Here is a 16,234-nt window from a genome sequence, read left to right on the forward strand (position 1 = left end):
CGTCCTGTCATTAGACGCCGCAAAGGCGTTTGACAGGATGGAGTGGTCTTTTTTTTGGGCTACGATGTCTCATTTTGGCCTTGGGAAACCTTTTTTGGAAAGGACTCAAATGCTATATGAACAGCCGGTTGCATACATTAATATCAATGGTATTGGTACTTCTCCTGTTATGATGCGGAGAGGGATGAGACAGGGTTGTCCCCTGTCTCCTCTCCTCTTCGCTTTTTTTATAGAACCGTTGGCTTGTTGGATCCGTTTAGAGAATTGTATAGATGGCTTCGGGGTGGCGGGAGTGAGCGATAAAATAAGCCTATATGCAGACGATGTGATTCTGTTTCTGGACCAGGGTTGGAAAATCCTCCCCTATGTTATAGAGGTAATAGAATATTATGGTAAATTATCAGGCTATATGATCAACTGGACAAAGTCATAGCTCCTCCCGCTGAACCGGAAAGCTGTAGATGTAGGGAGCCGAGTCCGTGTTTTGGCTCCTAACGATACCTTAGACTACTTGGGGGTTAAGATCGGGGTTCCTATAAGTAGGTTTTATGAGCTCAATCTGGCCCCAGTTTTGGATAAAGTTGGGACCAAAGTGGGTGCTTGGCGGAAATTGATACTGGCACAGACAGATCGAATTGCACTGATCAGGATGATTATCTTGCCTATGGTTTTGTTTCCGATGTGTGCTTCCCCTATTTGGATTGATGATATCTTCTTTCATAGATTGGAGACTTTGATTAATGACCTAATTTGGGGCAGGAAGAGGGTTCGTATAAAGCAGAGATATCTATGGTTGTCGGAGGTAGACGGTGGGCTGTCACTACCCTTTTTTCAAGGTTATTATTTCTGTGCACAGATTCAGCGGTGTTGTAATTGGAAAGAGAGCTTATTTTCACGGTATTTGAATAAAGTCATTGACACGCCAATAGGGAATATTTTTTCATGTTTGGAAACTGGGTCTATGGGAATGAGGAAGTCCTTGTTGATCCCTTTCTCAATACAGAGGGTGTGGAATAGGCTGAAGGAGTTTCTTAAAGTCCCCGGCCCGTTTATTTTCACCCCTCTGTGGGGGAACGGGGGGCTGGAGGAATTTTTAAAAATTACAGAGTTTGGTTATTGGTCACGTAATGGCATCAATAGGGTGTCTCACCTATTTCACTTAGGCCGTTTTAAATCACTTTCGGAATTTGGTTTAACTGATATTTCACCATTAGATTTATTTATGTATACACGTTTGAAACATACATTTGAAGCTTCTAGGAATAGGGGCCGTATTTTTCCACAACAGAATATATTTTTTGATTACTGTGACGCTCAGAAGGACCAGAAGGTGAAATTATCTAGATTATATGCTAAACTCCGAATGGCACTGACTACTGTTTCACCTTTTAAAAGCCCAAGTAAATGGGAGCAAGAGTTGAATTGCCCCCCTTTACAGTGGCCCACTATCTATAGGAACGTGAGAAAGGCGACAGTCTCCAGTGCTCACAGATTAATTCAATTTAAGATCCTTCATAGACTGTACTATACGCCCAAAACCCAAGGAAAATTCCCCCAAAATAGGGACCGGGACTGTTGTTGCCCTAAATGTGGATATGTGAATGCGAACTATGTCCATTTGCTTTGGAGTTGTAGCAAAATAAGAAAATATTGGGATGAGGTTTTCTCTGCCCTACAAAAGGAATCCTCAATGAACTATAACCCGGGGATCTTGATAGTGATCTTTGGAGATTATGGTTCAGAAACGGAAGTCCCCCCCCCAGTTTAGACGGATCTGGATGAGAGGATTGATGGTAGCGAAAGCTATATTGGTTAAGCACTGGGGCTCTGTCTCCCAGCGCTCGTCAAGGGAGTGGGGTTTATACCTTCAACAAATTAAAATATATGAGGATATTGAAAGGAATCGGAGAGTTGCACGCAGAACCACGTAGAAATAACGAATGTTTTTGTTGTATGTTGTACTTGATTGTACTGAGGGGAACGACAGCCAATGGGGATGGGGGGGGGGGGGTTATAAGGATGGCTATGATTCCTATATTATATACACGGATGTGATGGATATGTTATATACTGCTATATTATATACACTAATGTGATTGATATTGGTCTATGTACTAATTTTATGTGTTTTCTAAAATAAAAATAAGGATAAATTAAAAAAAGGAGAGGATGAATGTGGCCATTTATTGTGAGATTTTGAGCAACAGCCTCCTTCCCTCAGTTAGAACATTGAAGATGGGTGGTGGCTGGGTCTTCCAACATGACAACGACCTGAAACTCACAGCCTGGATAACCAAGGAGTGGCTTTGTAAGAAGCATATCAATGTTCTGGAGTGGCCTAGCCAGTCTCCAGACCTAAATCCAATAGAACATCTTTGGAGGGAGCTGAAACTATGTGTTGTTCAGCGACAGCCCCGAAACCTGACAGATCTAGAGGAGATCTGTGTGAAGGAGTGGGCCAAAATTCGTTTTGCAGTGTGTGCAAACCTGTTCAAGAACTACAGGAAACATTTAACCTCTGTAATTGCAAACAAAGGCTTCTGTACCAAATATTAACACTGATTTTCTCAGGTGTTCAAATACTTATGTTCAGCAGTTCAAGACAAATAAATACTTTAAAAATCATACAATTTGATTTCCTGATTTATTTTATTTTATTCTGTCTCTCAGAGTGGAAATGCACCTACAATGTGAATTTTAGACCCCTCCATGATTTCTAAGTGGTAAAACTTGCAAAATCGCAGGGTGTTCGAATACTTCTGTTCCTCACTGTATAAAGCACCCGATGACAGGTGGTTCGGCTCAGTCTTAGTCAGGGAGAGCTGTGCTGTAGAAGGGACAGATAGTGTAGGGAATACATTTATATTTTTTTATTAGGTAGGGTTGGTGTTAGAGACCCAAAAGTCCTTTTAAGGACTATTGTTGTATCTGGCAGCAATAAAATTTCCAGCTGACAACGCTGGCGCAGAGTACGTAGTTCCTTGGGCAACCAAGGAGGGGAGACGAGGGGAACACATAGCAGAAGCAGGGCAACACTCTCCAAGGCCTGGGACAGTTTTATGACACCCCGCCAGCACCCTCACCCTGATGCGCGGCCTACTGTCACAAGGAGGGAAAAATTGGGGAAGATAGTGAAGGAGTACGTAGCAGATCGTGTCTGCTTCCTCAATGATCCCTCTGTGCCTTACAACTATTGAGTGTCTAAGCTGGACACGTGGCACGAACTGGCGCTCTATGCCTTGGATGTGCTTGCCTGTCCTGCCGCCAGCGTTTTGTCAGAGCGGGTTTTTAGGGCTGCTGGGGGCATAATAACTGATAAGCGCATCCGCCTGTCAACTGAAAATGCTGACCGGTTGACTCTTATTAAAAGGGCCTGGATTGCCCCTGACTTCTCTACTCCACCAGAGGAAAGCGGCTGAACATAAAAGCACTTTAAATGTGGCTTTTATGGTGTATTGAATACACTGTATTCCCATGCACCCCTTCCACCACAAAAAATGGTATATGGTTAAATTTTTCTTTTCTCCTCCTCCTCCTCCTCCTCCTCCATCATATCAACATGCTTATTAGGCTGCCCTCGCTCCTAATGTTTTAGAGGGTCAGCTCAGCAGCAGGCCCTCAACCATAATTTTTTCGATGATCAACTCAGCAGCAGGTCCTCGCCCATATTTTTTTCCATGGTAAGATCAGCAGCAGGCCCTCACCCCTAATGTTTTACCGAGTCAGCTCACCAGTAGACCATCAACCATAGTTCTTTTGATGGTCAGCTCAGCAGTAGTGTTGATCACGAATATTCGAATAGCAAATTTTTATCGTGAATATCGTCATTTCGAGAATTCGCAAATATTTCGAATATAGTGATATATATTCGTAATTTTGAATATTCAAATTTTTTTTTAATCAGTATACATGATCCCTCCCTGCTTCTAGCTTGTGGGCAAATGAGAAGGCTGCAATATCTTTGACTTTAAGAGTAGTGTTGATTGCGAATTTTCGTAATGCGAATTTTTCAATTGCCAATTTCCACAATCAAGAAAATAATGACTGGAGATAACGAATTCTCGAATTCTTGAATATATGGCGAATATTCGCCCAAATATTCACAAAATATCACGAATTCAAATATTGCCTCTGCTGCTTATCACTACTCAGCCCTTAACCATAATTTTTTTTGTTGGTAATCTCAGCAGCAGACCCTCACCCCTAATGTTTTAGATGGTCAGCTCAGCAGCAGGCCCTCACCCATAATTTTTTCCATGGTCATATCAGCAGCAGGCACTCACCCCTAATGTTTTAGAGAGTCAGCTCGGCAGCAGACCCTCACCCTTAATGTTTTAGATGGTCAGCTCAGCAACAGGCCCTTATCCATAATTTTTTCCATGGTCAGATCAGCAGCAGGCCCTTGCCTCTAATGTTTTAGATGGTCAGATCAGCAGCAGACCCTCGCTCCTAATGTTTTAGATGGTCAGCCTCAGCAGCAGGCCCTCACCCCAAAATGTTTTAGATGGTCAGATCAGCAGCAGGCCCTCGCTCCTAATGTTTTAGAGGGTCACCAGCAGGCCCTTGCTTCTATTGTTTTTGAGGGTCACCAGCAGGCCATCAATCATAATTTTTCAAGGGTGTGTATGATCCCCTCCTTTATGTGTAATAAAGGGTTTATTGGAGTGCTGGTTCCTTGTAAATTTTGGCAGCCCTTTCACTTAGTGCATAGGCTTTATGAGTGTAGGAGTCCCACTACATGAACAGTTGTACCACAATGTGAATGAGGCCCTCCTTTATGTGATATACAGGTTGTATCGGAGTGCCTCTTCCTTGTATTTTTGGCAGCACTTGCACTTTATATGCAAGTAAATATACAGGAAAGAATGTTTCCTAACAATTTTTCCTCTAAAATCGATTTTATCTTTGGTTTTGTGCGTATTATTGTCAGTCTGTAAAAGTGGCGTACTACCCGGACAACATCGTTCCCAGCAGCGACCTGGGAGTCTAAGATGCATCCAGACATCCTCCTCATGCTGTTCCCGAACCATTTCAGTGGTGTTTTTCATCAATTTCTGACCTTTTTATGTGAACCAGACACCCTCCCTCTTCAGAGCAGGGGGTGCCTGGTTTAATGCTCGGGTTCCCCCATTGACTTCCATTGTGCATTGTGCATCCCAAGGTGTTGGCACTTTGGTGCTCGATGAACACTAGTCTGATGATAAACTGAGCATAACAGCCACGTAGCATAAAAGTCAACTTGTGCAGCTACCTCTTTTTTGCCAGCAAAAAAATATTTACGCTTTTAAAGTAAAGTTGGAATAACCATAAAATTTTATTATATAGTCATACTATTGGGTCATGTCTCTGCTTCAGTGGGCTCTTAAACAGTTTTTTTTTTACTTTATTTTTTTATTTTATTTTTTTAATAATGCTGGATTGTTTCAAGGGAGTACACGGATCTCACATAGCAAAGCTTAGTATGCCCACCTACCCAACCAAGTTTCCCAGTATGTGTGTGTGACAAATACTCCCAGGCGATGTGGAACACAAAGAGCAAGGCCTCAGATTTCCGACAAATTAACGTTTTTGTTTTTAAGTCGAAAAAATTTTAGTAAAAAAAATTGTAATAAAAAAGTCACCCTCCGTTTCATCTAGTTTACCTGACTTCTATGTTGGAAAAAAGTGATTCAGGTGAGTCATAAATAGGGCGCTAATTCTCAGCACCATTTTTCTCCATGCATTTATTTTGCACCACACAACTGGCATAAATACATTGATAAATCTCCCCATACAGATCTATTTCTGCTGCTTCCATGAGTGTATTATAAAACTGTCTGAAGCCACCACTAGGGGGTGTCGCAGTGCACAGGAATGTATACAGTTACCACTGACATCAATAGAAACTGTAAACATTTCTCTGCACTGAGCTCCTCTTAATCACGGCTACAGGAAAATTCAGTGTTTTTATGGTGGGAACAGAAGAAAGAGTTCAGCGCCAGACCTACCTCCCCCTACGCCACTGGGATGTTCACTTTAACCCCTTTGCAACCTCCACTGTACGTGTATTGCCGATGTCATCACTTTATAGATGAGCCAGCTCGCGAGTCGCGAGTGCAGTGGGCGCCATAGCCACTGGGTTTCGGCTGTTTCATACATCAGAGGTCCGGGGCTAATGTCTGCGATCAGCCATAAGGCCTATCACATACATTTAACCCCTCAGATGCCGTGACCACAGCATCTGAATGAAGCATCAGGTACCTGTATCTGCACTACAGTACTGCAGGCACCACCTATTTCTGTTGCCCCTGCCAACTTGTGTTGTCCTGCCTTCTGTCAATTTGGAACCACCTACAACATGGGGCCACTTTTAGTTTTTTTTCTAGGGCCACTTTAAGTTGTCATTACATGGAAAAGAAAATCTCTCATGGGATGCAGAGAAATATTTTTAAATTAGGACCTGGTTGCAGACTGCATATCAAGGAGTCTGAAAATAAATGAAGAAAGGTAATTGCAGCTTGAGAATTAGTGCAACCTTTACACAGTAACAACTATGTGAAAGACCTTTTTCCTTTTGGCCTCATACACATGACCGCATCCATTTTGCATCCGCATTTTTTTGTGGACCTATTGACTTTTATAGGTTTGGAGTCATGTTCTACCTTTTTGCAGAAAGGACATACAGATGCAGAAAGCACACGGATCATCCCAAAAACAAAAACTATGGGGGTCATTTATGTGCAAAGGTCCTTTGCGACCCAATCTGCGACTTTTCCCCTGCTCACGCCTGGTCTTAAAAAGTGGGGCATGGGCGAGGAAGTGGGCGGGCAGGGAGGCATAGAAAATAGTCTAAATCTGGACCGGTGGATGCGTCTCTTCATAACTTTGACAGATCCACTGCCAGCGCAGGGGTTTTTAAGACGTCTTAATAAATGACCCGCTAGGTCCGCAAAATGTAGACCATGGACCCAGTAAAAACAATGGGTCTGCAAATAAAATGCGGAAAGCGCATGCACCCCATCTGTATTTTGCAGATCAGCGATTTGCAGAACACAAAACATACATGGTCATGTGCATGGAGTCTTAAAATAACCTTTATAAAACTTGCAATCATATAATGTTGACAACATGCATGCTTCATATAACATATCCTGTGAGTTACAGGGGTTGTCTGGCAGGTATTTGTTTTTTTATTTTAACAAAAGGCTCATAATGGGTTACAAAAATAACAGAGGCAGTGCTCACGTTCATGCACATTTTGACACTTCTGAGGTCTCCTGCAGGTGTCTCCTTCCTGGTCTACATGACCAATGCATGCTTGGAGCACTTACCAGCAAAGCTAGTGCTGAAGCCTTCAGAGTCTAAAGTTTAGGCTAACAGAGAGGTATAGTTGTTTGCAGCCCAATATAATTTCCTGGATGGCTGGAAGCTGCACCACAGCTCTATTATCGAGCACCGCGTTAAACTTTTACACCATCTATTATACTGTAAAGAGTTCCTTGGAGACATTCTAAATGTGGAGAAACCACATGAATATCAGCCGTTTGCTCATAAATATTTAGCCAGGGGCGTTACTAAAGGCTCAAGGTCCCTGGTGCAAGAGGTAAGCTTGGGCCCCCCTTCCCTCAGTGCTTTGTGGCCAGGGGCAGGGAAGCACAAGGCCTTCGTGCTGCTGTCTGAGGTAAAAATTGAACCAGCACCCCCCCTCCCACCTTGCCATGCCAAATTCTTGACCTTACACCTTTACCTCCAGCCAGAGGTGTAACTTGACCAGCATGTACTTTCTATAATACCAGTGTCTTATGTGGCACAAGGGTCTTTGGGCCCCCTCAGGCTCCTGGGCCCGGTAGCAGCTGCTACCTCTGCGCCCTCTATAGTAGCTTTATAGTTGGCTCCTGCCAACTGCATATCTACAAGCCCAGGGAGCATAAAATGTTCAGTAGTTACTATCTTCAGTCACAGGCTAAAATAAAAAATGTGATACTGCATGTTTTAAGTGGTCCAAAACGCGCAAGCTGCTGCTACGTGGACTTTTCATTTGTGATTTGTATATGCTTTAAAGAAAAGAGGCATACCTTACTTTATTAGGAAGTGTTTCTGGAGCCACATCTTTTTCTGTGAGCTGTACACCTGCTTTCTAAAAGAGAAAGCCCTCCGATGTCAGAGTTAAATTATATTGTAGATACGCCCAGTGTTGGACAACTTTCCCCTTTTACATCGTCTTAGTAGAATTTAGAGGTAGCGTTAAGACAGACGTTAAAGGGGTTGTCTGATCTCAAACGTTGATGGCATATCTTTAGGATATGCCATCAATATCAGATAGGTGCTGGTCCCACCTCTGGAACCCGTTTCTGTCTCCAGAGCAGGGGCAACAAAGTAAAGGAGAGCACACCAAGCATGCATAGTGGTGAATGGAGAGCAAGCCATGCATGCGTGGTGTGCTTTCCTTCACTCTGTGGCGCCCGTGCATACATGGCTGCTCTCTGTTCACTTCAGATGCCCTGTTCTAGAGATAAGAGTGGGTTCCAGAGGTGGGACCCACACCTATCTGACATCAATAGCATATTGTAACAATATTCTAGCAATGTCTGAGATGAGCCTACCCCTTTAAAGCTCTTAGATCCCAAAAAGCTCCCATCTGCCATGTGAGAGAACAAATAATCTAATCCGTAGGAGAAATTCACTTTGTGGTAAAGGAAAACATAGATAACCTTAATTAATACTTGATGACAGTTCCATTTACACTTAAGAACATAGAAGAACCTGCAAAACATGCCTTTGAAATTAGTTCTTATCTGATGGACAAGACTGGACTGAAGATTATGACGCCGCTACATAGTATCCAATATCTTTCATTCTTCTTCTTGCTGGTTTACTTTGATCACTAATCATTTGCATACCAGACAGATGACATTCCTGAAATTGGCAGCAGACATTATTTTCATGTCTTACGTCCAAAGAAACAAATCTGTCACTTGAGAGATAAAGTTTTTGTCCCTTAATGATAAAATCCATACAAGGCTTACAAAACGAGAGCACACAACTAAATGAACTATCAGGAAAACATCCTGCCCTTCTTTCTTCATACCAACTACTCTTTTATCACCGAGGACAGAACTTTGTCAAGCCGTATTTGGTTACATAGTCAATACGGTTGAAAAAAAGACATAAGTCCATCAAGTTCAACCAAGGGATAGGTGGGGACACGAATCCCAGAAGGAAGTGAGACTCAGATTTCTACCCATTTTCATAAGTATTAATGTTGTTTACTTTTAAGAATTCATCTAAACCCTTTTTAAAACTGTCCTCTGTTCCTGCTGTGACCACGTCCTGAGGAAGTCTATTCCACAGATTCACCGTTCTTACAGTAAAGAAGTTTTGATGCTTCTGGAGAGAGTAGAGTGCGTCCTTTCTATGGACTGGTGCCCAGAACTGAACTGCATATTCCAGATGAGGCCGCACCAACTCTTTGTAAAGTGGTAATATTACATCCCTGCCCCGCGAGTCCGTGCCTCGTTTTATGCATGACAATATCCTGGTGGCCTAAGAAGCAGCTGATTGACATTGTATGCTGGGGACACCCGATTCCTTCTCCACAAGTGACTCCCCCAGTGTTACATCCCCTAGGACATATGAAGCACAGAGATTATTACTACCAAGATGCATACAGTTTTAGATTTATCCACATTGAACCTCATGTTCGCCAACTCTCAAAGAACATCCCATAGACTTTTGGAAAAGAGCAGGGAAATCTCCTGGGTGCCTAGCATCCTCTTTAAAATATACTCACTCTACTTCTTCCTGCAGTCTTCACTCCCAGACGCCACTTCAGACAACAACCTAAAGTCAGGATTCAAGACTGTTGTCTGTGGCAGTGCCCAGGGATGAAGAGGATTACAAGCAGTAGGAACGAGGAGTGGTGAGTATCTGAAGAGTCTAGTCTGAGGTTTGTAGTTTCCTAGGGGATCTGTATTTGTTTGGGGAAGTGGATCTTCATTTGTTATGGAGGTCTGATCTGTGTTCTTTATTTTCTTAGGAGTTTGGTCTATAATTTATATCCATTTAGGGGGTCTAGTCTTGGGTCTGTGTTAATTAAAGGTGTATGGTCTGGTGTCTATATTAATTTTTGGAGTGTTATGAAGGGGGTCATAAGCACTATTTGTGATTCTAAATAAATAAATGTTCTATATAAATGGGTTAAAAAACAACAAATACATCATTTCATACAATCTTCTTGATGTCAGAATCCGCTGACCTCCATTGCTATACAAAAATGTGATCGGCAGGGGTCTCAGTGCTGAGGCCCCACGTATCGCTAGAATGTGGAGAAAGAAGCACTCACATAGCAAGATCTTTCTCCTCACTGCAGGAAAGGAATTGAGATGGACTCAATAGAAAGTCTATGTCCTATCTCGCTTCTGTTTCTGGCAGCGAGGAGAGAGAAAGCGTGATACGCGAGCGCATCTATCTTCTCATTTTAGGGATCGTGGGGGTCTCAGCACTCACACAGTCCCCACTGATCAAAACCTTTCATATGACTCTATGACAAACTTGCACAGAACACCTGCTGGTGAACTCAGATCAGTTTTTCGTATACACGCAACTGTTGACCCATTGTGCCCCTGCAATCCGTTACTGAAGCACATTGAAAGGATTCCTCCTACAGCCCTCTCCATTATGTGCATACACTCATGAGTCCTCTCAATGCATTCCAAGGCAGGTTTGTGGGTGCAGTTCAGGGGAATGGAGGTGAGTATTGTCATGGAAATTACTGATCCGAGGTGAATGGCATGTGTCCATTTAGTACTGTACTTAATATGGCTTGCAGGAGGTGACAGTCCCTTTAAGTATAAAAACTAGAACAGACAAAATGTATTCTGTATTCCAACCTGCAGCTCAAGTCTAATTGCCTCTTGTTGGCAACATTTTGTTATTTTGTTAGTGTCACACCATCCAATAACGATAAAAGATGAAGAATTATTGTTGTACAGTATAATGTATTGGGGAGTCATTTTTAGGCTACCGGGGACCTAAATTCCAATATTTCTCTTTTTAGAATTGGAAAATTATCTTTTTTTTTTTTACCATTCACAGTTGATTGCTTTTTTTGGCAAATATTTTGATGTCCTGATAATTTTCTACTCCAAGTATTGGCATCTGATTACTTTCTCACATGCAAACTGCTGAGCTGCTGTCGTTTCTGCCGTTCTGCAAATGCAGATGTGGAGATAAATGATTTTCCTATACTGACTTCTCAACAGATAATAGCTGTCATTGATTAAAGTTTTATCAAGGTTTTCCCAGACTTGTTTGGACTACACGTGCCAGAACGAATAAAACCCTTTACAAGCTTCGCCCAATGCATTAAAAGGATTGTCTCGCTTCAGCAAATTACATTTATCATGTAGACAAAGGCACATAACTAATGTATTGTGATTGTCCATATTGCTTCATTAGCTGGCTCGATTAATTTTTCCATCACAATATACACTGCTCGTATCCAAGGGTTTCGGTCACCGCTCCAGCACAGATACAATATGGCCGGAAGCTGCTGTGCATGAGTGCCTACGCACACTCCCACAGTATTGGCCACCAGAGAGACCGGCGCTTTTTCCTATAGTGTTCAAGCACGACCACCACTGCTGGATTGTAGGGTGTTCGTAACCCCTGGATGGAAAAATGAATCAAGCCAGCAAAGGAGGCAATATGGACAATCACATGCCTGGTATTAACTTTCTCTACATGATAAATGCGATTTGCTGAAGTGAGACAATCCCTTTAAAGAGAAGGTGGAATGTTTTTTGCTTTATGCATCTATTACATCATTTATTTTTCATAATTGCCTAGTTTTAGTTGTGCTTTTAATTGTGTCTGATCTGCTTTTACAGAGAGAAAAAAGACAATGCAACAGCACTCTGCAAACCAAATAAAGTACAATAATGCCATAGTCACAAAAAACATTCAAGTGCTAATGCTACGCTTATTTATAAAGTGAGATGCTTGGCAAATGCATTTTGTACAAAACCATTTGAGCCCGTCTGCCAAATGTCAAGGCGATCTCTGTAAGACGGGAACCTAACACTAAATACTACCTGTTATGCGCCATAATGGCTGCCATAAAGTTCAGGAAGTGTTGGTTCCATTGGCGGCCATTATGGTGCATAACAGGTAGTATTTAGTGTTAGGTTCCCGTCTTACAGAGATCACCTTGACGTTTGGCAGACGGGCTCAAATGGTTTTGTACAAAATGCATTTGCCAAGCATCTCACTTTATAAATAAGCTCAGCATTAGCATTTGAATATTTATTGTGACTATGAGATTATTGTACTTTATTTGGTTTGCAGAGTGCTGTTGCATTGTCTTTTCTCTCTCTGTGTTTCTAGCCATGGCAGCGTGCACCTGCGCATTGGGATGTGCTGACTAATCCTCTTTTTTTTGCTGATCTGCTTTTACAACATACGGCTCCACTTTATTTCTATAACCTCTGTGCATATTATTGGTAAACATGTCAGAAATCACTTTCTCTTTTTATTGCGCTTTTAATTTTTTCCTGTTACCTGGTGTTCAAAGATTCCCATCACGATGGCACTGTATAAAATAATTGCAGCCATACTCTAATTCAATTTCCGGAGATTCATGGTTCACTACACCGATGGGGCTTAGCTAGGGAAGCCTGGGAATTCAAAGCTTTTTATCGCAGAATTCCACTTGCAGAGTGTTAGTTTTCCTACGTACAGTTCTTTGGCATTTGCTTTTAATAAAACACACTTTGGGGACACTGCTTTTTTTGGGGTAACTAAGGCTGGCGGTTCTCCTAGTTACATTTTTTGGCTTGCTCAAAAGTTTAATTGTTTTTATATTTTCAAAATATCACAAAAATTTTAATCACTGGACCAGACTTTTCAGATGCAGAAAATGGGTGTTATAGGGGAACTTCAGCAAATGACATTATGTATTTCCATTTTCAACACATCCTTTGACTACTAGCTTTGTCAAACACATTTCTGTGCCACCCCCTCTTTTCATAGATGCCCAGCCTTTTTGTATTACAGTATATTCCTTTTATTCTTAATGACCAAACTGTGTTCTATTTGATGGATTTTTCAAAATTCTAAAAAGGATGTGAGCCATTTGGAAATTTTCCACGACAAGTTTTGTTGTAATTACAGTCTGAATTATATGTTAAACTACATGTAGCAGGGCTTAGTTTGTCATTTAAATAGATTTTCTAGAATTTTACATTTGTAGCCTGTCCTTAAAGGCTATGTACACCTTCAGGGGCAATTGTTTTTTATTTTTGCATTGAAATCATTTTGAGCTAAAAATAATTTTTTAAATTGTTTTTTATTAAAAATATGACATCCTTTTTTCTGTACAGAGTTGAGATGCTCTAGTAGCACCCTTTGGATTTTCTGTCTTTTCCGTCAGACCAGGAGCAAACAGACTCCTTATCTCTACTCTCTGACATTATAAACACTCATTATAGCTCAGTTCTTATCTAACTGATAAGAATGTGGCTTAAATAAGTGTTTATGATCTCTGAGTAGTTTAGAAATAAGGGTTGTTGGATGACCAGCACAAAGTGAAAGTAAGATTGTGGCATTCTTGATTTAAAGGGGTTGTTTGTCCATAACATCCTATTACGTATCTAGGTGGTCAGACCTTATAGAAGGATCTGTGGCTCCCCTCTCTAGGACAGTAAAAGGAATAAGGCAGAAACTGTTGTAAACAAGGCAGACTACTGATCTCACTTGGGGGCAACAGTTTTGGCAGACAACAAACTTAGTGGTCACAGCCTGTCAATCAGGGCACAGACTTGCTCAGAGGCAATAAGTTAATTTGCTCCACTGTCGCTTTGACTGGCAGTATGCAAATATAACACAGTGTCTTTAAGAGGCAACAAATGCACCCAGCTCCCAGAGAATTGGCACTCTATTTCCAGTCTCATCAATCGGGCAGCAATTAAAGAAGGTTACGTATATATACAGTTGTCACGGCAACTCGATTTATGTGGTGCAGTCAGGGCCGGCGCTACCTGTAAGGCAACCTAGGCAGCCGCCTAGGGCGCAATTGAGCAGGGGCCGCCGCCGCCGTGCGGTTTAAAAAAAAAAGCGCTGGTTATGTGGTCCTGCCGCAAGTTTTTTTTAAGTCCGGCGGCGGGCTCTCCCCCGCACCAGGCGGCTGCCGCGTCTATGTATGTGCACTGCCCGGGCACAGCCTGAAGAGAGGGTCTGACAGGAGGGAAGCGCCTCTAATGTAGCGTGGCCGAGCTCTGTTCGGTCCGCGGTACAGGAGCTTTTGTTTCCTGTACCCGGCCGGACTAACAGGAAGTGCTCACTTAGTGTGCACTTCCTTTCAGTCCGGCCGTGTACAGGAAACAAATGCTCCTGTACCGCGGACCAAACAGAGCTCAGCCACGCTACACTAGAGGTGGGGTGGAATGAGAGTGACAAGGGAGGGGGGGAATTAGAGTGACAAGGGGGAGGGGGGGAGGAAGGAAATGAGAGTGATAAGGGGGAGGGGGGGGAGGAAGGAAATGAGAGTGACAAGGGGGAGGGGGGGAGGAAATGAGATTGACAAGGGAGTGGGGGGGATGAGAGTGACAAGGGAGTGAGCGGGGGTGAATGAAAGTAACAAGGGAGTGGGGGGGTGAGAAAGAGAGTGACAAGGCAGGGGGGATAAGAGTGACAAGGGAGGGGGGGTGAGAGTGACAAGGGAGGGGGGATGAGAGTGACAAGGGAGGGGGGAATGAGAGTGACAAGGGAGGGGGGAATGAGAGTGACAAGGGAGGGGGGAATGAGAGTGACAAGGGAGGGGGGAATGAGAGTGACAAGAGAGGGAGGGGGGAATGAGAGTGACAAAGGAGGGGGGGAATTAGAGTGACAAGGGAGGGGGGGAGAGAGTGACAAGGGAGGGAGGGGGGAGAAGAGAGTGACAAGGGAGGGGGGATGAGAGTGACAAGGGAAGGGGGATGAGAGTGACAAGGGAGGGGGGATGAGAGTGACAAGGGAGGGGGGAATGAGAGTGACAAGGGAGGGGGTAATGAGAGTGACAAGGGAGGGGGTAATGAGAGTGACAAGGGAGGGGGGAATGAGAGTGACAAGGGAGGGGGGAATGAGAGTGACAAAGGAGGGGGGGAATTAGAGTGACAAGGGAGGGGGGGAGAGAGTGACAAGGGAGGGAGGGGGGAGAAGTGAGTGACAAGGGAGGGGGGATGAGAGTGACAAGGGAGGGGGGATGAGAGTGACAAGGGAAGGGGGATAAGAGTGACAAGGGAGGGGGGGTGAGAGTGACAAGGGAGGGGGGAATGAGAGTGACAAGGGACGGGGTGAGAAAGAGAGTGACAAGGGAGGGGGGATAAGAGTGACAAGGGAGGTGGGGGAGAAGAGAATGAGGAGGAGGGGGGGAGAGAGTGAAAAGGGAGGGAGGGGGAGAAGAGAGTGACAAGGGAGGGGGGAGAAGAGAGTGACAAGGGAGGGGGGATGAGAGTGACAAGGGAGGGGGGATGAGAGTGACAAGGGAGAGGGAGAGAGTGACAAGGGATGGGGTGAGAAAGAGAGTGACAAGGGAGGGGGATGAGAGTGACAAGGGAGGGGGGATGAGAGTGACAAGGGAGGGGGGAATGAGAGTGACAAGGGAGGGGGTAATGAGAGTGACAAGGGAGGGGGTAATGAGAGTGACAAGGGAGGGGGGAATGAGAGTGACAAGGGAGGGGGGAATGAGAGTGACAAAGGAGGGGGGGAATTAGAGTGACAAGGGAGGGGGGGAGAGAGTGACAAGGGAGGGAGGGGGGAGAAGTGAGTGACAAGGGAGGGGGGATGAGAGTGACAAGGGAGGGGGGATGAGAGTGACAAGGGAAGGGGGATAAGAGTGACAAGGGAGGGGGGGTGAGAGTGACAAGGGAGGGGGGAATGAGAGTGACAAGGGACGGGGTGAGAAAGAGAGTGACAAGGGAGGGGGGATAAGAGTGACAAGGGAGGTGGGGGAGAAGAGAATGAGGAGGAGGGGGGGAGAGAGTGAAAAGGGAGGGAGGGGGAGAAGAGAGTGACAAGGGAGGGGGGAGAAGAGAGTGACAAGGGAGGGGGGATGAGAGTGACAAGGGAGGGGGGATGAGAGTGACAAGGGAGAGGGAGAGAGTGACAAGGGATGGGGTGAGAAAGAGAGTGACAAGGGAGGGGGATAAGAGTGACAAGGGAGGGGGGATAAGAGTGACAAGGGAGGGGGGGAGAAGAGAGTCACAAGGGAGGGGGGAAA

General features: G+C 44.1%; 1 protein-coding gene across 1 annotated transcript in view; it reads left to right on the forward strand.

The window, feature by feature from the left end:
• Positions 1-16,234, forward strand: part of CACNA2D3 (calcium voltage-gated channel auxiliary subunit alpha2delta 3) — a 959,782-nt gene that overhangs the window by 230,433 nt on the left and 713,115 nt on the right. The window lies entirely within an intron of this gene.

Source organism: Bufo bufo, chromosome 9, assembly GCF_905171765.1.
Source record: "Bufo bufo chromosome 9, aBufBuf1.1, whole genome shotgun sequence".
NCBI lineage: Eukaryota > Metazoa > Chordata > Amphibia > Anura > Bufonidae > Bufo > Bufo bufo.